The sequence below is a fragment of the Urocitellus parryii genome, chromosome 8, assembly GCF_045843805.1.
Source record: "Urocitellus parryii isolate mUroPar1 chromosome 8, mUroPar1.hap1, whole genome shotgun sequence".
Classification (NCBI taxonomy): domain Eukaryota; kingdom Metazoa; phylum Chordata; class Mammalia; order Rodentia; family Sciuridae; genus Urocitellus; species Urocitellus parryii.
Genome location: NC_135538.1, coordinates 132,218,821 through 132,244,145, shown reverse-complemented (window position 1 = coordinate 132,244,145; position 25,325 = coordinate 132,218,821). Strand labels below are relative to the sequence as shown.

Below are 25,325 nucleotides of genomic sequence, written 5' to 3'. Positions count from 1 at the left end.
AGACCTTCTTAACTCCAACTTTCCCAAGTAGAAAATAACTAACACAAAAGCCACTTAAGGAATTAGTTGAGGTATTGCTATTTTATAATTGAATCCTTATGCTTTTAAAAGTCACTGCCTGAGTTAGTAGAACTTTTGTATATCACATCACAAAATATCACATTTAGTTGGCTTTTTAGTCAATTGAATTACAAAGAAATGTTACACAGGTTCTTAATGAAAAAATAAGTAGGCACTATAATATTAAACCTCCCCACACAACCCTACTGTATTTACTTAATTGAATGAACTGTAATTCAAAAGGAACGGGTTAAATTATTACCAATTGTTGAAAGTTTAGTTAAATTTTAGATGATTACACTAGGAAAAGCAATAGGAAAGTTATATTTTTGTAATGCTTCTGTATTATGTCTTATAGAAGTACTTATTGCAGTTCCTACTTTGTCTCACCTAAAATAGAAGTGGTAAACTTGCTAGTCTTGTTTTCCAATGGAATAAATATTTCCTGGGAATTTAGAATTCTGTAGTAATTTTCTGGATTTATTTTTTTTGGTGTCTGCTTTCTGACTCTATAGCCTAGATTATTTTAGGAATAGTAGGATTAAAAGATTTTTTTTCTTTCATATCTCTTGGGAGTTTAAAAAAAATTTGTTTTTCAGGGGAGGGAGATTTATTTGAGCATTTTTAGACACAAGCCCTGTTTACAAAATATGTTGGACAGATACCACTATTGAATTGGTCTTCTCTAAAGTTTAAAATGCATATTAGGCAACTGTAAGAGAAAGAGTGATTGAAAATGTTATATGTGGTCTTGGGTAACAGAGTGCCATCTGCTGTGCAGGACGGCTGCCCCTAGCTGGGGAAGATTGAGCAAGTTGGCCAATTCAGGGAGAAGTCAGAGCTGAGGAAACATAAGCCTCATATAATGCAGATCTTCGATTTCCTTAACCAGCAGAAGATTGAGCAAGTTGGCCAATTCAGGGAGAAGTCAGAGCTGAGGAAACATAAGCCTCATATAATGCAGATCTTCGATTTCCTTAACCAGCAGCATCTACCCCAATATAGACTAATTCACTGTGAAACTACCAATGCTCCTATTTTGTCACCTAAGGATAATTAAAATAAAAACAAACTTAAAACCTCCGTGACATATATAGCTTTAAATATGGCCATCATTTAAACTAAAGAACATTTGTTTTAACAATAGAAAGTTAGGAAGCAAGTCAAGAGTAGATGATCTTACAGGAAGTCTGAGTATTGAGTTATGAGTTTATGTAACATTATCTTGATTTCAGTTTTTGTTTTGCAATGCCTGGTGAATCTTTAGTTATGGACCTGCTTTGATAACAGTTAGGGAGGTGAAAGTCTTAACAGGTGACCTTGGAGCTATGAAGAGGTTTCTGAACTGAGCTTAAGATACAGTTTAGTTTAGTAAGATCTCTACTCTCATCCCTGTGACCAGCTCAGGTCAACTTTGGTGCCAGCAGTCAGTCACATGGTTATTACCTGTGTTATTGAGAACATTAGAGCACCTAAACCCAATATACCCTCACTTTTTTGTAACTAAGAATGGTGACCGTGAGCTTTTTTTTTTTCTTTTGGTTGTAGATGGACACAATACCTTTATTTTGTTTATTTACTTTTATATGGTGCTGAGGATCCAACCCAGTGCCTCACATGCTCTACCGCTGAGCCACAACCCTAGCCCCAACAGTGAGTTTTCAGAGAGGTGTTTTATAGTTTTCACTGAACAGGCTTTAGATTCAGTGCTAGTTTTTTTTTTTTTTAACAATAACATGCAGATTTTACTTGAAGAGTAAAAAAATGTTCTTTCTAGAATTGCAGCTTCTCAAATTATCACATTTCAGGCATGCTTTGTTCTGAAGGCCTTTTATTTCCCTTTGGGTATTTCAACTGCTCTGAGCTCTTCCACAGTCTGACTGCCATAAATCTATGGAAGAATATTTTGATTAATCATAAAAACAGTTCCTTCTCAGCATCTAAGATCAATGGGCTGCCATCAGTACCACCTCTTTGTGGCCCAGTAAGGTTGTGGAGGAATTGTGTGGACATCTTGCATGTAACACTGTACAGTTCTCTTGTGACTGCTAGAACTGGGCTATTGAATGCAGATAAGCTAAATACACTTGCACTGAGAGAGACAGAACATGTTTCCCAGAATGGTGGATGAAGACTTTTCTGAACTGGGAAAGGAAATATCTGTCTTCCCTTTCCACCTTCCTTCCCTCTCTCAGGTCTTCCATGTGCCTGGAAAAGCTACTAAATTGTCAAGCACAACATATGCTTAACTTCCTGGTTCTGGAGAGCCTATGTTAAAGAACTAGGCTAGGAATTTATCTATGTAACCCCCTTCATCCTTAAGATGAAGTGTTCAGCTGCAGTCTTACCAGGAGTACCTTTAAATGGGCAGCACTGTGATCTTCAGGGGGCAAGGGGGAAGCTAATGTGAGGCCTACTTTTATTTTTATATAATGATGATATGTTAATTGATCCTCGGAGTAGTATTCAAACAAGTACAAATACTCTTTCAACAAATATTTATTGAGCATCTAGTAGATGCTAGAAACAAAATGGTTCAGGAAGGATGAAGACAAGCCATGGGACAATTCAAATCGGATACAAGTTTTGTAAGTTTAATTGCAACTCTAAACCTTATCATTCATCATAAACTGAGTATTTTGTTCTCATTGTGGCATTGACAACCAGTTAGTTGCATACCATTCTTCTCTTCCTTACAAATAGAGTCCCTGTATTATTTGGAGCTGGCTCATAGCTTAGTTGAACGATGACATTTTCCAACCTCTTTAGTAGTTACTATGACTGAGTTCTACTCAGTAAATATAAGAGGAAGTGTTTTGTGAGACTTTTGGAAAATCTGCTTAAAGGAAGTTGGGGGACTTGGCACCTTTTCCTTTACCTTCCTCTTTATTGCTACCCGAGATGAAGGAGCCTTAAGGATAGAAGTAACTTGGGTTGCTGATTATTGTTGGCCCACTGGTAGGCTGCTTAGTATACCTGTGTTTTCATGGCCATCTCTAACCCTGCAGCATGATTGTAGATGCCATCACTAAGCAGACTTTTGCAAGTGTGATTTTTAAATGTGCCTATCCTTGTATGTCCCTGGTGGTCTAGTGGAGTCATTCCAGAGATCAGGTAAGGACGTCCTCAGATTAAGGAGCACCACCTATATGTTCCTAAATGAATATATTTCAAAAGACTTTAAAACAGTGGTTCTCAAAATGTACTTCCCAGATCAGCAGCAATGACATCAGCATGGAACTTTTTTGGTAATCTTCCCCAGACCTACTAAATCAGAACTCTGAGAGGATGGGGGTTGGATGGAGCCCAATAATCTGTGTTTAAATGAGCAACTTGGTTGCATGCCAATGTTTAAGACCCATTGCTGTGGGATTAGGGCTGAAACTCATTGTAGAGTGTGAGGCCCTTGGTTCCACCCCCAGTACGTATACACACACACACACATACACACACACAGAACCACTGTGATATGACCTTCTACATCTTGCCAAACAAAATGGTGTATGCATATGAGGTTGGCCAGGTGACAGTGGGCATGTTGGGATTGAAGTTATTGAAAATGACCACTCTAACTCTATTCACATTCTCTTTTGTTACATACCACTGAACAGACAAATAAGTACATCAGAATATGCATAAATTCACGTAGGACAAAAGTATACCTTTCAGGGAGTAGGAACAGCTCCTCAGTGCCTCCTAGTGCCTCCCAGAGGTACTGCTGAAATTTGTCAGTCAACTGTAGCCATTCAGGATAAGAACACAGAGCCATGCAATATCAAAGGAAGCAATGCTTTGCTTGAATTGGAAAATTGATTTCAGATTTGGATATCTGTGCTTTTTATGTTCTCGGTACTGTTGCCACTATTATAATGAAAAAATGAACATATTTTTGCTTAAAGCCTGCTCAAGCTGACTCATGATGAAAAAGAACATGTGAATCTTTTAAAGAAATTGATATCATTATCAAAAACCTCTTTCACACATAAAAGCCCATGAAACAAACTCACAAATAAGCAAACAGACCAACATCTGAAGACTTACACTGAACAATGAAAAGAAGTCTGCTGTGTAGCACTACAGGGGGGACAGATGGTAGTTGTTAAGAACAGTAGTTATAGAGCACTAGCAGAAGAAATAGCTTGGTTAGGTTTCTGTGTGCTAAGACCATGTCATCCAGGACCTATGAGAACTCGATAAGTTAACTTGGGTGTTACGTTAATTGGAATTGGAGACAAATGGAAGGTATTAACTTAGAAGAGAATTGTAATCTTCTTTATGATCTAACAAACACATGTGGTGCTGTGTGGGTGATAGACTATTGAGGACAATAGGGATGCAGACAGGGATGCAGACAGGGATGCAGACAGGATGCTATTAGAATAATTTTTGGTAACTTGGATTAGAGGACATGGCAAGAAGAGGTCAGATCTGTGATACATTTTGGAGACAGAATATATGGAGTTAGCTAAAGGATTGGCTTTGATGAGATGAACTTTTCATTGAGGGAGTTTCAGATGCAACTAATAGTGATTTAAGAAGAGGAAGAATAATGATAGTGTTTAAAACCAACCACCAGACAACTGTGAGTTGATTGTTTCAGCTCTACCATTTATTCTCTGAGTGGCTGTAGCCAGTTATGCTGTATCATCAACTTCTTCATTTGTAAAATGGTGATATTAACATCCCATTTGGGAATTGCTGGGAGAATTAAATAATAAAAGTATATTAAATTATTATATTAAATGCTCTATAAATGTGAGTCATTAAAATTTTCCTTTGTACAACTTTACACAAAATGTTTTAAGGGGCTAGGGTTGTAGCTCAGTGGTAGAGTGTTCCAGCCTGGCATGTGCAAGGCCCCGGGTTCAATCCTTAGAACCACATAAAAATAAATAAATAAAATAAAGTATTGTGTCCAACTACAACTAAAAAATAAATATTTTTTAAAAAGTTTTAAGGATCTGGGGTATAGCTCAGTAGTTGAGTGCTTATTAGCATTTGTGAGATCTTAAATTCAATCCTTAGCAACCTCCCACCCCTGAAAGAAAAAACAATTTTTTTTCTTGAATATTAAATAAAGTTTTTTGTCAAAATACTGTTGATTAATTTTTTGTTACGGAAGCAAATAGCATATCTTTAGCTCCTGTAGTAACTTTTATAGGTGACTATAGCTGGCCCTCCCAACAACAAGCAAGGCTAAGAAAAGAATACTATAGTCCAGTTGTAGAGCCAGCTAAGTATTGCCTTTTGGCAACAGGAGAGATTATATGGTGATCCTAGTTTTCTCACCTGATCCTAAACCATCAGTGGTAAAGTTGACCTGTCTACTTGGGTAGTTCTGTCCAGTGAAACTATAGTGATGATGAGAATGTTCTGTTCCGTGCCTAAAATAGCAGGTGCCAGCTACATGTATTATTAAACACTTGAAATGTGACTAATTTGATGGAATAACCAAATTTTTATTTTTTATTTTTTTTATTATTGTTCAAAACATTACAAAGCTCTTGACATATCATATTTCATACATTTGATTCAAATGGGTTATGAACTCCCAATTTTCCCCTGTATATAGATTGCAGAATCACATCAGTTACACATCCACGTTTTTACATACTGCCATACTAGTGTCTGTTGTATTCTGCTGCCTTTCCTATCCTCTACTATCCCCCCTCCCCTCTCCTCCCCTCCCATTTTCTCTCTCTACCCCATCTACTGTAATTCATTTCTCTCCCTTGTTTTTTTTCCCCTTCCCCTCACTTCCTCTTATATGTAATTTTGTATAACATTGAGGGTCTCCTTCCATTTCCATGCAATTTCCCTTCTCTCTCCCTCTCTCTCCCACCTCTCGTCCCTGTTTAATATTAATCTTCTTCTCATGCTCTTCCTCCCTGCTCTGTTCTTAGTTGCTCTCCTTATATCAAAGATGACATTTGGTATTTGTTTTTTAGTGATTGGCTAGCTTCACTTAGCATAATCTGCTCTAGTGCCATCCATTTCCCTGCAAATGCCATGATTTTGTTATTTTTTAGTGCTGAGTAATACTCCATTGTGTATAAATGCCACATTTTTTTTATCCATTCATCTATTGAAGGGCATCTAGGTTGGTTCCACAGTCTAGCTGTTGTGAATTGTGCTGCTATGAACATTGATGTAGCAGTATCCCTATAGTACGCTCTTTTAAGATCTTTAGGGAATAGTTGGAGAAGGGGCATAACTGGGTCAAATGGTGGTTCCATTCCCAGCTTTCCAAGGAATCTCCATACTGTTTTCCAAATTGGCTGCACCAATCTGCAGTCCCGCCAGCAATGTACAAGTGTACCCTTTCCCCACATCCTCGCCAGCACTTGGAATAACCAGATTTTTAATTTGAATTAATTTTAATTTGAGAAGCCACAGGTGTCTAGTGGCTTCTGTATTAGATGACATTCCTCCAGAAACTAAGCTCTTTAAATGGAGACTTTTGTCTCCTATTACTGAACTGAGATACCTAAAATAGCACTTAGCATATAAGTAATACTTGATGGAGATTTGTTGAATGAATAAAGGGTGTCATTTAAACATAAGGAATAAGGGCTAGGGAGGCAGCTCCATAGTAGAGTACTTGCCTAGCATGTGTGAGGTCCTGGGTTCAATTCCATTACAGCTAAAAGGAAAAATAAATAAATATAGGAATATATGCAGGAAGCAGCAGTTGTAAGTAATTTTTATTTTATTGCTGCATTACAGTAGCAGAGAGATGAGATAGAACCGACCAAGATTTGGGGGGAGGTAAGGGGCCCACAGAGGAGAGCAAGAGTACTTCTTTGTACTGATATTACCTTTACCTGCAGAAAGACCAACATAAAGATGGCCAGGAAACTGACCTCTGTTAGGGAGTCTTTACAGCTCTGGTGATGGGAACTTAATACATGAAGTATCTTAGTGCTTAGAGAAAATTCTCTGAAGAACAAGCCTATGTAAACAAAGACAATCTAGGTTACTAGTTTTGTAGCTGTCTCAAATAAATTTCCTTAAGTCACTGGGACTTGGAACTTAGCTCAGTAGTAGAGAGCTCACCTAGTATGGAAGGCCCCGGGTTTGATTCTTTTCACCACAAATAAGCAAAAACTAGGAATGTAAGTCACTCAATTTAAGGAAGTTTTGAAAGTCAAGTTGCTGAGGATAACCTCAAGGGAAATTATACCTCTCCCCTTCCCTGCCCTTTAAGAAAAGGTTAAATGCAGGTATATGTTGATCCCCAGTGATTTTATCTTAATGATAATTTTTACTGTTACCAAAGCATTTACCTTTTTTAGAAGGTATATGATCATGTAAATTTTTTTTGTTCCTTATGTTATTGTGAAGGCGTTTTCCCCACTAGCCTTTAAGCCTCTATATTAGCACATGATTTTCTCTTGAAATATATCCCGTTATCAGGAAAACATGGCAAGACTGTTGGGACCAACCTAAACCACTTATAGTTATGTGATATACAAGTTAGAAGCTATCTTGAAAACAGTTTATTTTAAAGTTAACCACTTTCTTCAAATCATTACAGAATATATTCTTTTAAAAATCATTTAAAAAAATCTTGACACATAAAACAAAAATCGTGGACTAAATGTCACAACAGTATTCACACCGGACTTTCACAGTGGGCCTACTGTACTATGTCTAAAGAAACTTGGCATTTTGTCTAAGAATAAGTCAATAACAGGAACTCAATCATAAATGCCCTGGTTTCCTGCTAATACAGGACTCTGAGCTGCCGACTTGCACTAGGCAAAGTTTAAATAACAGCTGGCAGCAAAGCCTGACAGGGAAGGCAGTATTATTTTTAAATTGTGGAATTGTTTTTCATGAATTTCTTTTCTTACATATTCTTTTCCAATTTTACCATCATTTTTCATTTCAAAATTGAATAAATGTCTTCAATGTGACAGGGAAAACTATGTTGAATCAATAAATGGTAACTTCCCCTAACCCCCCCCACCCCACCCCCCGCCAGTGGCCTGAAATAACTCTAGTACCTAAGCATCAGCCTTTTATTAATTGGACAAGCCTTCAAAAGTGAGGAAAAGTAATTTATGTTGGCAATTTGATTAACAGGCTTCCTATGAACACACATTCCTATAAAGTTAACAAGTATGAACCATTCAAGACACACCAAGAAATGTTCTTAGAAACCTTTCAAATGAAAATAGAACAGAATACTGATGGTAAAGGGGGTGCACAGCCCCCATCCAGGCGCCAAATTACTTGACTTATGGTGACTTTCTGCAGACCTTGTCAAATATAAGAGGCCAGAATTGCTTCACCCCCACCATGTTCACCATTTGGAGACCTTATTTGCTTCTGCCTGGGCTCCAGCCTTTCTGTCTACTATGTTCTGGAAACAAGGGCACAGATAATCATTATTAGAGCAGGAGGGATTTCAGAGCAGAAACAGTGTACTCTGTCCAGATAAACCACAATAAACTTGGTGCTATGTCAGATTCAGTAGCTCTTCCCTTCCTCTGTCAGGATGTATAGGACACAAGCCTAGAGTCTTAAGAATGTAGCTGCCATGACTTTTCCTGGCTCACCTGGTTTCCATCAGTTCAATCCATTCCCCTCCTCCCAGAGTAGGGTAAACAGAGAGAATGGATAGTTGTGCAGATGTTTGAGTTGTAACCAAACATTTAAGCACAGTGATGTCAGAGAAAATTGTTATCTATTGAGAAGAGAGTAAGAGAGAAAGGCTGAGAACTTGGCAATAGTATTGTATGACAGTGCTGAATACACATTTAAGTCACCCAAAGTCAGCCAACAGAGAGCAACTCTCATTTATAATGTAATTATTTATTATAAGGTTGTTATATCTACTTACAATGATAATTAGGGCAGACTGTGATAGCATTGGAAAGTACCCTGGTATAGATACTGAGTACAAACAAATATTACTACTTCTAAAGATTGTTCCCCTAAAGCTACTTTCCATAAAGTTTAGTTAATAGGGTTTTAAAAAATTTTATCTTCTATTCTTAAAATACTTAACTATCTTTTGTGTTGTTCTAGTCCCATATTAGTATTGTTACCATATTGAATACAGTGAGTTGAGTGGTTAAAGGATACATGGAAAAAGATTGGTTCTCATGCAGGGGTAATGTAAATAAAGCTGCGGACATCTCCTCAGGAATAGTTATGTGAGGTCAGGATTGCTAAATTGTCACATAAAAAGTTAGGTAGAATACTTGTTTATAGTTAAAATTAAATTAATGTTGAAAACAGGGTAGGCAAGTTCATGTGTGGGGATGGGGAAGATATAGGAAATCTCTCTTGCTGAATTTTGCTGTGAACCTAAAACTGCTTTAAAAATAATCCTATTAATTTTTTTTTTAAAATGAAATTACCACTGAGTTGATTTAAATTTTATTCTTTATAACATATAAAAGGTTAAACCATATGAACTTACCATATCCAACAATTTTAGATTCATAAAAATGACAACATCATATAAAACTTAATTTTTAAGATTTCAGGTGGTTGCTATTCTGTTCACTCAGTTAAGAATTTGCCTAGCTTTAATTCAATATGTTGTGGTGGGCCATGGCCCAGTCTGCTGCTGGCCTGAGGTCAAGCTTAAGGCATAGAATGCAGGATTACAGAACTGTGGAGTCTGATGGAATTTTTTTATGATAGTGGACTCAAGCCCTGAAGGGGCATCTCCCCAGGTTGGAATATAAGAGAGCCTGTGGCTCTAGGTTCTTCTGTGTTTGGAGTTCTTGTTGAATGTAGGCTATACTGACTGGCGAACTCAAGGGTGTCTCTGGGAGACACTGAGGAGCTGTCCCTACTTCCTCCTGGATACATGAATCTCTTCCATGAATTCATGCTTCATTTTATTTTTTTATATGTAGGTAAGGTAAATCAGAGGATAATGTATTGGAACAGTTCTTGTTTATAATCCAAAAAGCCTTGCATGATCAGGGATTGATGGGAGTGGGAATGATAAATGTACATTTCAGACTTTCACCACCAGTGAAGAAATAAAGCATTCTTATAGACTTAAAACTTGTCATTAGTGCATTTAGATTTTGAAGAAAGAATCAAAATGTAAAATACCTCTACAATAATACAATGTTAATAGAAATTGGCCATGTACTGAGGCCATTTTAGTGAGTGGATTTTCTTATACATTGTTTATATATAAGGAAAAGTAACTTATTGGTCCACATTAGTGAAAACTTAAACAAGATTCTCTTTAGAGAACAGTATTTGAGGACAATGCTTTTTCAGACAGATTTTGTTATTCAAAATCACTTTATAACATAATTATAGATTAACTTTTAAATCACATCTTTCTTAAAAAGCTATCAGATTTCCATTTTTCCGGGAGATATTCTTAGTGAGTTGTTCAATTCCACAGGATAACCTTTTTTCATTATTTTTAAGAATTTTATACATAGTAGAGAGATTATCATTGATTGCTTTATCATCTTTTCAAAAGATACAAGCACAGTTGTTACACTAGAGCTGACGTCTGACATCTTTAAACTCATGCAACAAGAATATCCCCACAATGATTGGGAAGAAGCCAGTGATATCATCAGCAGGCATATCTTGCCACTCCTTAAGAAGAATTGCTGAACAAGTTGTAAAGAAAACGTAATATGCTGGCGTCATGATGGAAGAGTTGAATATGTCCAGGGCCCGGTTTAGGTAATTGATCTGTGAGCTCACACAAGGAATGAGGCTCAGCAGCAGAATCCAGGCCAGGGGATGCCGCAGCACAGGCTTTCCAGCCAACAGTTTGATGGTGATGCCCAAACCCTTCACATAGGAGACTAAAATCATCAAGCAGATTGTTATGTACACAAGAATATTTGTCTGTGGTGAGGACCCACTGCAAAGATTAATGTCAAGGACACAATGCCACAAGTGTTGCAAATACCACAAAACCTGGATCACCCAACTTTTCTGACATTTAATTTAAGGTCTCAGTCTCCTCTTCCTTTGGAGCATGGATGACAGTAACTGTAGATCCTAAAATTTTTAGTAAACATCTGATTTTCCAATGAAGATCAAGTCTTTCATTTAGAAAGTATGAAGAAAGAATGGCACTTATGAGAATGCTGAGAGCTCCCAGTGGAATCACTAGCATGGCTGGTACAAAGGCAAACCCAATGAAGGTTGCCACCTCACCTGCTCGCATTGGTAGTCCAGCCCACCACAGCCATTCTTTAAGATATGCATGGCCACTTTGACCTGTTCTCATGGAGCCTTTTCAAACCAATGTAGAAATCATATTTTTCCATGCCCTAGGCTCATTTAGTTTGTCACTTAAGAAGCCCCTATGTATCACAGTGATCTCAGAACAGAGAAACTGCTGGTACTGAAGTCAGGGGGATGTAGTCTTCACATAAGTAAGTTTAATATGGTGTCTCTTTAAACCAGGGATGACTTATTCAGTCTCATTTCCTTGTATATACTACCCTTTATTCCCATTTAAAGTTTTAAACTTTACTGGCAGAGTAGTTCCAGCCAAGACAAGACTACTCGAAAAAAATTATTGCACATGCGCCACCAACGAGGCCAAAGAGCCAGATTTCCGTGGGCTTGAATGGCAATCTGATTCGAGGTGGACTTCCTCACTGCGGATTACTAGGAGAGCCGTAATGAACATGCCTAAAAGAAAGTCAAACCTGAGGAGCTATTCCTGGACCCAAGACCCACAGGTTGGCCCTCAAGTCAGCCCCTTAAGTCAGCCCTTTTGGCATTGCCTCAAAGGAAGGAGCAGCGACCTTGCCCAAGCCAGTTGAAAGCTGCAGCCTCCATGGGAGCACCAAGGTAAACCTACCTAGGATGACCTCCAGTCCCACCGTGCTGGGACCAGGGCCACCACTAAGGAAAACCTGGATGCCACGAGTCCAAGCATCATTTTTTTGCTTGATGTATTTGAACATCTGCTATTATATGCAATCCCCCTGAAAGAAAGGTTGTTTTATGTTTTGATGAATTCACTCACCGATTTGAAATGTTTCTTTTTATGTTGGTAGTGTTTTTTATTTTGAAGTCAACTTAGATATTAATTAGCACTCAGTTTTCTTAAGTGTTTACATTGAATATCTAAGAATGTTTGTTGTTGATTGCAACAGGACACAGATTGCATAGTCTATTTATTTAGATGTTAGACTCCTGAATATCTTAGTTATTTTTTACTAATATTTTACTTATTTAAAAAAATATTTTTAGTTGTAGGTGAACACAATGCCTTTATTTTTATTTATTTATTTTTATGTGGTACTGAGGATCGAACTTAGTGCCTCACCTGGCTAGGTGAGCACTCTATCACTGAGTCACAACCCAGCCCTTACTTAGTTATTTTTACTTTACTAACTCATAAGAAAAAAAAAAGCGCCTTCTAGTGATTAATATCAGTTGTAGATGCTCTTTGCCCTTGGTGCATAATAAAACCCTTCCTTCTACTGCAGGGATTCCTAACTGGTCTTCTTGACCCTACCCTTACCTCCTCAATGGAATGACCAGAGTGACTTTTTAAGTGTTAAACCAGGTCATTTGATTTTCTTCCTGAGGCTGTATAGTGGCATCTCATCTTACTCAGGAAAAGCCAAGTCCTTCTTAGAGCCTGTTGCTCCTGCCATGTCATTGTCCTCACTGTCTTCCTCTTTCATTGGCTGGCCTCAGCTCCACTGATCCCCTAACCATTCTTTGAATACATCAAGCTTTTTTTTTTTTTTGCTCAGGGCCTTTGCACTGCCCAGATCATTCTATGCAGGTGTCCGCTGCTGAACTTTCTCCCCTCAAGTCTCTGCTAAGTTGTCATCTTCTCAGTTTGCTCTTAGGATTTTAGTTTTCTCCCTCCCCATTTTTTTTTTTACCCTGCCTTAGTTTTCTCCATAGCACTTTTTAGCACTTGGTTTGTGTTTCTTGTTTATCTCTTTCATGTGGAGTGTAAACTTCCTAATTGCAGAGACTTTGAAGAGTTTACTGCTAGAATATCTAATGCCTAAAATAGTATGTGACATACAGTAGATATGCAATAAAATTTGCATAATAAATGAGTTAATGTAATCTAGAGTTATCGTACCTGGGCTAAGGTTTCTAGATGACAATGTTCATACATATCACACAGAATCCCTTAACATTTCTAATCTGCTGTGGTCTGGAATAGCATTTACTCTATGGCTTGGTATTTTTATCCTTTATCCTTTGCAAATCCTTATTTCTCCAACTATATACTTATTTTTTTGACAAGTATTTCTTGTATCTGCTCTGTACTGGGTGCTATGTCTAGCTACTGCTAAAAAGTGGTTAACAAACAAATAAAAATCCTGCTGTTAAAGTGTTTATATTTGAATGAAGAAGATTGAAATAAATGAAAATGAAAAACACCATGAAAAAATAATTTTATGAATAGTGTTTGAATTGGTTTGGGGCCAGTGTTGCTGATAAGAAGGCTTTTTGAGGAGGTATCATAGGAACTGAAAGTGGAGAAAAGGAGCCAGCAGCATAGAGGAGGTGTTTGAGGCAGTGGAAAAGGTGGTGAGTGGCCTGCACTCTAGGACAAGAGGGCTTAAGTGGCTGCATATACACACAGGTGAGGGCGAGTGAATGGGGAGAGTAGAAAGAGAGAGTGGAACCATTTGAAGTGCAGAAAGTAAGCAGAGGAATGATTGTGGAGTTTATAGACTGCAGTATCAAGTTCACTTTTTATTTCAGTTGAAATGAGAAGCCAATGGAGCAACATCTGATTTACATTTTATAAAGATCCTGGCTGCCTGGGAGTTGTTGTGTCAGAGAGTAAATTTATTTTGGGTTCCTGTTAAGGTCTAACAGAGTTTTTAGTATAATACTTAATTTTTATTGCCATTCATAAAACTAGAATCTTTCATTAAATGGTTTTTAGGAAAATCTCAATTATTGAATAAACAACAGCATGTGCTGTGGATGTGAAAGTTAAAAACACAGAGTGAATTAGTCTGAAAATTTTTACCATTATATCCTATAAGAAATAAACATTGTTGGATTGTAACATCTTTTTTATGAAGTAGGAAATTGCATTTTCAAATATTATAGGGTAGGGAAATGAGTAGATGGTTAGACATTAGAGATTCAACTTTATGAATAAGGATATTGTATTCTCTCTCTAGGGTAGAAATGGCAAACTCTTGGTGTAAGGATCCTTGTAGGTAAAGCAAAGCCATTTCCAAGCCTGAAATACTGACTTTGTAAATTGTCCCTTTCCTGCCCTTCCCATTCTAACCAAGAGTGATCTTAGAGATGGGCCTGAGACACCTGGTATATGAGTTAGTATAATTCCAGTGGCTTAGGATCCATGATCTCTACCCTTTCTATTCCAGATACCATAAAGTTTAAAATGCTTAGTTTTTCTTGAACTTGAAGAGTCCCATGTGGTGTAGAAGTTATAGCAGTTCTAATATTTTCCAGCTTCACATAACCATAATTTTTTGTGAAGTACTTTATAGCAGTAAAATGCAAGTTTCCTTACTCAGTTCTTATCTGCAGTTCTGCTTTTATTTATTGATTTTGTTTTTTATTTTTAATCCAGTGAGGTCTAGAATGTGAATGGAGAATCCTAGTATGATTTTATGTTTTAGAAAAAAAAATAATAGAGTGAAAGTGGTGTCATTGGAGAGAGCACAAAGTATGTTAGTTTATAGCATGGTCCTCAAGCCTCTCAATATTTTAGGTCTGTTTCATTTTCTAACAGGTATATTTTTCCTGTTGTTAGACAGTGATGGTACATGATACATCTGTTAACAAGACAGTCTTTTCTTCAGAATCACATATATTTGTATATGCTTACCTGAGTGTCCATAAGTGTGTGTGTGTGTGTGTGTGTGTGTGTATCTCCAGATCTCTCTTCCTGGACAGGAAATTAACCATTTAGCTTCTGATGCAAGTTCTGCATTCCTGTTACTTCTGTCACTGGCCAGCCCTGGTCTTGGCATTTGCCTCCAGTGGCTGCTTAATTTAGTGAATTCCACACACCTTCTTATCATTCACTCATGGTGAGATTTTAGAGTGATGTGTATTATTTCCATGTTACAGATAGGGATGAGAATGATGAGAAAGGTTACTTTGCACAGCATCTACCTGATGGTAAATGACACAGCTGCAATTTAAACCCAGGCCTTCCTATTCTGATGTGTGCCATCTTTTACTGATACTCGGGTTGTTTCTCAATCACAGCTTCTTCAAGAAATGAGACTGATGGTAGGATCTGCCTCATGGCCTGCACAGTGGCCCTCTGAGAGAAGGATGGCCTCTATGAGGGGAGTCATCCTTTGTCATTTATACTGTGCTAAGGCCCTTGTGACAAATCTCCCATTTTTTTTCTCACAACACTAGCTGTGTCATAGAGCCCCTTGAATAAGGAAGTGTGACAAACTAAAGCCATGCTATCTTGTTGGAGTGTTTCAAGGAAATGGGACCAAATTCACTAGGAAAAATGTCAAGACTGTGTCTCACTTTTTGATTTGTTCATGGCAAAGCTCCAAAGCCAGTGCTTCTCTAGCTATGGTGCTACCCTGTGAAGGCAAATAGCATAGAGCCAGGCAGGCCTTTTTATGGGAAATGTCATCATTTTTATAGACCTGGCCCTTGACGTGATCAGGTTTAGCAGCTTACTTGAGACCACACAGGGAGCGGAGCTGCAGGAACAGCTGGCAACAAAGCTTCCTCCTTCCAGCCAAATGGTCTTTTCCCTAAAACCATCTACCTTCCCGAGGAAACTAGTCTTTTAATAGCATCTACCCTCCACCAAGAACCTGGGCCAGAAGATGAATAGAGACATCCTTTGAATCCTCCTTTCCGCTCAGTGTTTCCACTTGGTGAGCTGTGTGGCCTCGAATCTCTGGGATGAGTCAGTAACATGGAGTGCTTTCACATGAGGGTGGAGAGGAGCCTCTGGCATCCGTGCCTGGTACACCTCCCAGTACATGCAGTGATGGGAGCAGTCATTACAATGGATGTTTGAGTTTGCTAATCGCATTTCTTTAATGCAGAGCTTATTGGTTCTTAATGGAAGAGATTAAGAGAGAGGAAGTTTCCTCTTCTAGAGAGGGTGTGGACTGCTGCTGAACTCCAAGGTTCACCTCCCCAACCCATTTACTAGTTAAAAGGCTTAACTTGTTCCTGGCTTTTTTGCAAGTATGCATTTAGAATCAAGTTTTATGTAATCATCATTACCATTATCATTAGAATTGTTATGCTTCTTGTCTAATGCACCCTAGTTCTTACGTTAGTAAGTTTGAAAATAAAGTTTTCATAAAACTTTGGTCACCCCAGGATTCCTTTATTCCTCTTGGGAATTCTTTTGGGGAGCATAATATTTATTTAGTCATCTATCTATTTATTTAAGATGGGGTCTCTCTGTGTTGCCCAAGCTGGTCTTAAACTCCTGGGTTCAAGCAGTTCGTCTGTCTCAGCCTCCCAAGTAGTTGAGACTACAAAATGTGTGCCCCTGGCTGCACTGGGGATCATAATTTTATATCAGAAGGTCGAAAAGGTTCGTGTTTTGCACCTTTCCTCTTAGTGACAAAGTGTGCCTGTTTTCAAACTGATGTGTCTAACTACATATTACCACCTTGTTGACAGTTAAGGCAACACCCTTTAGAAGTTAAATTTGCTGTGTCCTGAACTGCCCAGAACTGGGCAAGAGGTAGGTAAACCATGGGCAAGCCGAAGGTTTGATCTACTGTTCCTTTTTATTTATTTTGGATTCACTGTTTAGTGTAGGTGTCAAATATTGTTGAAAAACATAAAAAACAGCTCTGAAGACCAGCTATGGTATATTTTGAGGTGTGCCTTCCATACTTAGAAACTGTGTAGTTTTTAAAGTGCTTTTGAGTGATTTGTGCCTTGTGACCTACACTGTTAACTATATTTTGGTAAATGTAAATTCCTCCTGTTCTTGACACTGAGTCCAATACAAGGTTGAATCCAATACAAGGTTGGGTGCTTAGCATAAGGTGTTTATCAGTGCAGTGAGGGAAATAAACCACCAGATGGCTCAAGTATATAACATCTGCATTTTTTTAGTCCTTAATTACACTTGAGTTTTGCCATTGCTGTGTACTTCAGAGAGACCATTTAGTATTTGTCATTGTAAGAATTTATTTTTTTCATTCAATTTTTGAGTAAATGCTAAGTAGAAGGTTGATTGTTCTTAATCACCACTGAATAACATTTAAGTTTTTGGACACTGCTTTTCTTAGAGTAGTATAAAAAGCTTGGACATTATTTCTTTTTTTTGACAATTGTCATCTTGGAATATTGTATATTTTACTTAATATTTATGTATTTATTTTGACATATACTTCCCACAGTTGCAAATAGACTAATAGATGCCTAATTGTCAACCTGGTTTATTCTTATTTTTATATATCTATTGTTTAGAAAATAGAGAAGATGCATAATCAGTAGAAATCAACATGTAATTTATATGGACTTACTATTCCCCGGAAATAATTTAAAACCCTTTTTATTTTATTCCATGAAAAGGAAATTGCTTTATAACTTCGTACATACTTACATGAAAAAGACTAAAATGCCAGAGTATTTACTTTGTTTTAGAATATGTTTGCAGTGAAGTTCAGGTGAATCACCCCTGTTCCCATTAGCTGACCAAGATACAGCATTGTAATTTTTGTTCTCATACTTTTTTGTCTTTCAATCGTAGAGCCCCAGACTTAGATTTTTTTTCCTGACACGATTAACACATAATGGAAAATAAATACTTATTTAGAAATTTAATGTCTTTTTGCTGCAGAATTTTCAGATAAAGACATTATAACTTCTGTTAGAAGAAAAAAGGAAAAGAAAGTGAAATTTGAATCAATTTTTTTGGTATTAATTCTAGTTCAAGATATTGCTGGACCAAAGATAAGATGTTTATGTTTTAAAATTATCTTGATTTTATTTACTCTTGTTATTTCTATGTAAGTATAATTAATACCGGAAGGAAAACCAAAGTCTTTATTGATATTATTAAAAATAATGTTTTTCTTTTTAGCAAAGTAAAGGCTGATAATTCCACAGGAATGATTGTGGCTAATGGAATAGCATTTATTGAACCTTGCTACTGTATACTTGGCAGAAACAGTGCTACTGTGTCTGAAATTCTTGATATATGTTTACTTGACTATGCTAATTTCCCCCATTATGTGTAGTTAGCCAAGTGGTAACCAAGAATTCGAAACAATGGATCTTTGTTAAGGTCTTAATTTTTGTTAAGGAAATTTATGTGATTTTAAAGAACTTTTTACTGAGGTGAACTTTGTAGGTAAAGTTGTTTGGATTTCCCTCTCTCCTCTGTAATTAGGATAAGTGTATATGGTACTTTCTAATCTTAGTTACCTTTTACTTGTGTGTGGCTTGGTATAAAAATGGAATCTTTTTTGTTATAATGATAAAGAGATTAGAGATGTGAAACATGTTGGTTTATGAAGGAATTAGCTGGGCATGGTGGTATATACCTGTGATCCCAGTGACTTGGGAAGCTAGACAAGAGGATTGCAAATTTGAGGCCAGCCTTAGCAAGGTTCTAAACAGTTTAATGAGAACCTGACTCAAAAAATAATAAGGACTGAGGATGTGGCACAGTGGTAAAGTACCTCCAAGTTCAATTCCCCAGTACCCACCTCCATGCAAAAAGATGTAAAATTGGTAGAAAATGCTTAAACACGCAATTTAATGTTATAGTACTTTTAGCTGTAATGTTTGTTTCTTGGGTTTAAACTATATATGGGTGTGTTGGTTTCTTTAAAATATGTTTAGGCTAGGAGTGTAGCTCAGTGGTTAGAGCTCTTGTCTAGCACATCAAGCATGCATTGATTCTCAGCACTGCAAAAAAAAAAAAGATAAATAAAATAAAATATATTCCATGAGGAATCAACCTTGTTCTTTAAAGATAATGAAATACATTTCCCCATATTTTTTCTTATTTCTTCATTGCAAATATTTTAATGCCATTTCTTCTTGTTTTAAAGTTCTTTTCAGAGAGTTTTAGCATGTTGTTTCAGAGATTATTGTGACTTTAGAAGTAAAATTTGGAACTCAAAAAGAACTCCAGTGTAGAATATAGAGGCCTTGATCAGCAGACACCTTTCCCTCCTTGCATGCGCAGTCCAAACTGCTGACAAAGCATAGATTAAGTCAGGATTTCCTGGGGTATGGGAACTACCTGACTTGACTTGCGTCATGCTGAATCGAGAAAGATAGGTAATATTTATAATGCCTATAGCACTTTCATTAAGCTTCCACAATTCCTGCTGTCCATGTGGCCATTTTGTATTTGCTATCTTTATAGTCTTGATATGAAATTTATGTATAACCTTGCAACTACACATATTATTTAAAATATCCATATAATGGTTTTGTTAGAACAACAACAAAAAAAAAGGGGGGAGAGAGTCCTCTGTCCAGAGCACTCATATTTCATTATATAGGTGTGTGGATGCTGCCACACTGGACCATTTGGTAAGCCACTCGTGGGCCTGTATCTGCCTTACGGGCATGTGACACTTCAGTGAACACTAGTGGTATGCTTTTGGTGTCATTTTTTTTTGAAATGTTCAAATTTGGTTAAATTTGGAACAACATAGTAGTCCTTTTTGCCACATACTTTGCAACACATAATTTATGCCTGTGTTAAAACTGAGTTAGGTTTTATGCTTAGACAATTATAAACAGGATTTTTACCCACAAGATTCTCCAACAGATCTTAACAAACTTGTAGGGAATGCAGGACAGTTTTTGGTTGAGTCCTGTCCTTGGCATCATGGGACCTGTAGCTTTCCTGATCTCCACCCACACAGTGGAAAAGGAGATAGAGTTGTGGGAGGACTTGGAGCCAGAAATCCAAATATGTGCTGAAGTTATTCCACTAGCAGCCCCAGTGATCCTGATAACCCAGATGCCTCCCCAAACTCCCCAAACCCTCCTTAGGCTCTGAGAATGGGGACTGTGAGAGTCATTGGTTAGGTTCTCACAAATTATTCAGCTGTGCTCATTCAATGTCACCATTAAGAACTTTTCTTGAGACCAGTTGTGTTGGATGTTGGAGAGTAGAAGGCGAGCGGCACTTGTTTCCTTCCTCAAGAGATGAGTCTTGTGTGTGATGAAAAAACACAGGGGCCACCTCAGGGAGTGCAAAGTGATTTGGCCACATGTGGGATTCAGGGAAAAAAAATAATTTTTGAGTCATTGCAAAGGTGACCTGTTTCCCAGCTCTCTTTACATCCTGTCCTGTATCTCGGCCATCCCTTGGAGTTCTGGCTAAGAGTATGCTGCCCTCCGGAAGCACGGGGTGGGAATTGTAGTTCTGCTCTTTGACAAAGCCTTTAAGCTTTGAGCAGAAACTTGATTGCTAGAAGTGGGGATCACGAAATTACCCACATGATAGGATAACCAAAAATTAAATGAGAAATTCCGTGTAAAGAGAGAACAGTGTCATATGTAGCTAGTGTGTTGTGCTGTATATGTGTAATAAGAATTGTAATGCATTCCGCTGTCATTTATTTAAAAAAAATTAAAAAAGAGAAAACAGACAATGAATAGATGGGGTTAAGAGTATTCTAATACTAAACTATCATTGCTCAATTATAAACATAAAACACAAAATTCCCATAGTTTTATATTTCACACTTACTCTTTTCCCTCAATCTTCGGAAATTTTCTTCAGACATAAAATATTGTGCTTTTAATAAAAGTTGCAGATTGAATCTTTTCCATTGCCTGAGTTGCCTTTCTGAGCTTTATGCCATCACCTCTGTGAGGTGGAAAAGGAGATAGAGTTGTGGGAGGACTTGGAGCCAGAAATCCATTGAAATATGTGCTGAAGTTATTGACATACATAAAAGGTTCATATTTGATTACACAGTTATCTCACAAACTCACTGAGCTCTATCATTTAAAACAAAGCAATTTCTGAATGCACATTGTCATCAGTCCTAGTGGTTGTGTTGTCTTGGCCACAAAAAGCTTCAGCAGAATTGATCTCTGTGTTGCAGTAGTTGGTACTTGCAGACTTCAGCCATCAGTTATATAGTAGAATATCAGAGCCATTCCCCATAACCAGTGGAATACAGACTGAGAAGTAATTATTTTCAGATGTGAAAGTATGTTTCCAATCCTCCAGAGAGGTATAGTTTCTCATTCTGCAAATGCCATCAAAGTGAATATGCTCTGAAAGTATATTCAGACTGTAAAGGGAGGAGATTATGAACTGCAAAGTGAGCAGAGTGCCAAAGAGCAGTGGCTCCCACTCTTGGCTTCTAAGTCTATGTATTCCTGGGCTCTGTCCCAGATCTACTTAGTCAGGATTTCTTAGGTTGGGGCTTGAGGCGGGGTCTGTGCTTTGATCAGGTTTCCCAGTTGATTCTGATAATCATATGGATTTGGGAATCACCATTATGGATTAGAAAATTAATGCTCAAAAATATAAGGTTTCATTGCCTTTCTGGTTGTCCATTTGATGTCTACCTGGATGCTCTCCCTGAATCTCAAAGTAAAATGATAAAAACAGGTAAACTGAAACTCTGTATCCCTGACCACCCTCTTCCCTTACTCCACTCCTAGTTCTGGCCCCATGAATGTCTTTTGAATGTCCTTTGAATGTCTTTCTGCCTCTTTTTCTCTCTCAGACAAATCACCATGTTCTGTTTCTGTATTTTTCTCATGTACACTGTCTCTTCCTTTCTGTTATTTTCATTAACTCCTCTTGGCTTTTTCAGGCTTATTGATATTACTGGATTTAGTCTTCCCCAATCAGTTCATATAATTGTGAGATTTATTTTGATAGAGCTCAGACTGGTATTGTGAGTTAAATTCTCTAACCCAGCAGTCTGACCCTACTACACCATCATCCCAGTTCTGTCTTTTCTATGTATTGCAAGCTTTGATAGTAATGGACAATAGACTGAACTCTTACCCTGCTTCAGCTTTCTCCAGTGCCCATGTTGTTGCATCTCTGTGTGGGATTCTCCCAGTTAAGCTTTGCTTGTTTCTCTCTTACCATTCCTTCTAATGCAGCTGTACTTCATGTTCAGATGTACACTTGGCCACCTCTCAGTCTTCTACCACAGATTGCAGTTAATTGAGTAGTGATGTATCCTTATGATTAGATGATTAGATTTAGTTTTCTGCTCTTTAGTAATTGACTATGTTGAGAACTCTTTTAATAATGATCCCTTTGAATAAAACAATATAATTAGATGTTAAATTCCTTGAGAACTAGGACTTATCATCTTCATATTCCAGAAGCACTTGTGATAAAGCAATAACTATTTTATTCTTTTTTAAAAATTTATATATGACAGCAGAATGCATTACAATTCTTACTACACATATAGAGCACAATTTTTCATATCTCTGATTATATACAAAGTATATTCACACCAATTTGTGTCTTCATATATGCACTTTGGATAATAATGTCCATCACATTCCACCATCATTTGTAACCCCATGCCCCATTCCCTTCCCCTCCAACCCCTCTGCCCTATCTAGAGTTCCTCTATTCTTTAGCATTAAAATTTCCTGGAAAATATTCAGTTGCTGCAAAGAATAAGAGTTAAAAAGTTAACTACTTTTTCCTGCCTCAGTACTTTTTTTTTTTTTTTTGGTCTCAAGGGGAGGTTGCTTATGTGACTAACAGAGTAGTTTTAGATATCTCAGATGAGGCAACCAGTGAGATTAAAAGAGAGTCCTCAATATTATTTTTATAGGAAACTTTAAATTACCTTTGGATTTGGAAGCAGGATGTTAAATAAAAAGGCTAAAATGATTTGTTTGATCATTGATGAGTTAGCTAGATTGGACTGTGTCTGAGGAGAGAATTCTGAACATTCAGGTAGAATAATCAGTTCTCTACTTTAGTTGTCTCTGGTGCAGGAGCCTTTGTCACTCCTGTGACTCACACATTTTAAGGCCTCCCTCTTTGGAAAGGGACCTTTTGCATCCAAGAATGCTGTCAGCCCAAAGAGAGAAACACCTGGAGTGGGTAGGGAATCAACTCTTCTATTATTTATTTTTCTTTTAAAAATTTTTTATTTGTTCTTTTTAGTATACATGCCAGTAGAGTATATTTTGCCATATTATGCATACATAGAGTAAAAGTTCCCATTCTTGTGTTTGTACATGAGGTGGAGTTAAAACTGGTCATGTATTCATATATGAACATAAGAAAGCTTTGTCGGATTCATTGTACTGTCTTAGGAAAGACAGAGTTCTCAACATAGTCATCTCTTTCCCATCCGTGCTCCCTTTCCTTCAGTCCCCTTTGTCTAATCCAGTGAACTACCCCCGTCCCCTTTGTATGTTAGTATCCACATATCAGAGAGAACATTCAGCCTTTGGAGTTTTAGGATTGGCTTATTTCACATAGCATGATAGTTGCCAGTTCCATCCATTTACCTGCAAATGCCATAATTTCATTCTTCTTTAAGGCCGAGTAATATTCCTTTGTGTATATATGCCATATTTTCTTTGTCTACTCATCTTTTGAAAGTCACTTAGGTTGGTTCCATGGCTTAACTATTGTGAATTGAGCTGTTATAAACATTGAGGTGGCTTCATGATGATAGTATGCTGATTTTAAGTCCTTTAGGTATATGCTGAGGAGTGGGATAGCTGAGTCAAATGGTGGTTTTATTCCAAGTTTTCTGAGGAATCACAATACTGCTTTCTAGAGTGGTTGCACCAATTTGCAGTCCCACCAGCAATATATGAGTATAACTTTTCCCCCACATCCTCACCAACATTTATTGCCATTCTGACTGGAGTGAGATGAAATCTCAGTGGAGTTTTGACTTGAATTTCCCTAATTGCCAGAGATGTTGAACATTTTTTTCATGTATTTGTTGACTGATCATATTGGTTCTAATCATTTCTATCATAAGCTGAAAGCTTTTCAAGGAGACTGCTTTTACTTTTCTGCATTCTTGGGCAAATTTATTCTGGGTTTTGACTTCTGGAGCCTTAGAGGCAAGAATGAAATAGTGATTCTGAAATGAGAGTGCTAGTTTGCATCTGGTTTTCTGCTCTTCAGTAATTGACTATGTTGAGAACTCTTATTAATAATGATCCCTTTGAATAAAACAATGTCAGCTTGAAAACCATTGTTCATTCCCTTCTAATGTGGGCATTATTTTATATGGGCTACTAAAAATAAAGGCAGATAAGAATCACAACTCAGGGTTTAAGTTTTACTTGTTTGACCTGGTATCCTAGGCAATACTTTATTCATTGGAAATCTAAGCATTGTCTTCTGGAAACGCACATTGTGATGGTACCACCCTCATAGGATAGGATCTCATGGCTTACTAAATGAAACCTTGCATAGCAAGCATGGTATCTCTCATGATACAAGTATTTCTACACAGAGCACCATGATGCACATTTTGTGCTTTTCCTATTTTATATTTTGTTTAACAGGTTGGTACCTCTCCAGGGAGCAGCTTAGCCTACTTGGATGAGATTTAAGCTTGTGACCATGACTAACGGGGTCACAGGTAAATCAAATCCACAGAACTATGAATGATTGTCAAACAAAAGAATAGAATTCATGCCCCAACCATGTCACAGGTGTTGCTAGTCACCATGACTTCCTTCTAGACCACTAAGGTGGAGATGAAGCAAAATCTGAAGATATGGAGAGGCCTCTTATTGACTGGAGACAGGGATACTTCACTAGTTGACTGACTGAAGGTTCCTTTTTTCTCCCATGCTGTAGAAAGGACCAGCTGAAATAAACTTGTTTATTTATTTCTTTTGTGACCTTGGTTCATGAATGATGAGTATTTCTGGTTCCAGTGATGTCATTGTAAAGGATATAAGCAGAAATGACATAGAAGAAAACAAAGTATGATTGCCTAGAGAACAGCAGTTGCTTAAGATGTTTTAATGATCTGGCAAAGTGTTTAAAGCATTTGTTTTTAAACATACAGTATTACTAATATTTAATGATAGACTTCACTCAGTTGAAAGTATCAAATTGATCACATATAAAATTATATATATGAATATATGTGTTTGTGTGTGTGTGTGTGTGTGTGTGTGTGTGTGTGTGTATGTGTGTATGTGTATATACATACATACACTTATTAATGAAAGGTGGCAAACACCCAAATAAAGAGTCTTTTAGCTTCCCATTTGGCTATAAATGTCAATGAGAGAGTTTTAGTATATACCCACTCAGTAATTTCAGTCCCTTGTCTTGCTCAGCAGTTCTACAAGTCATACTATGTAGGTGGTTGTGT

The 25,325-nt window shown here is 37.4% G+C and overlaps 1 protein-coding gene and 1 pseudogene across 1 annotated transcript in view; one reads left to right on the top strand and one right to left on the bottom strand.

The window, feature by feature from the left end:
* The window catches only part of Gmds (GDP-mannose 4,6-dehydratase), a 632,956-nt gene that overhangs the window by 43,718 nt on the left and 563,913 nt on the right, over positions 1 to 25,325 (top strand). The window lies entirely within an intron of this gene.
* Positions 10,384 to 11,299, bottom strand: LOC113189900 (magnesium transporter NIPA2 pseudogene; annotated as a pseudogene).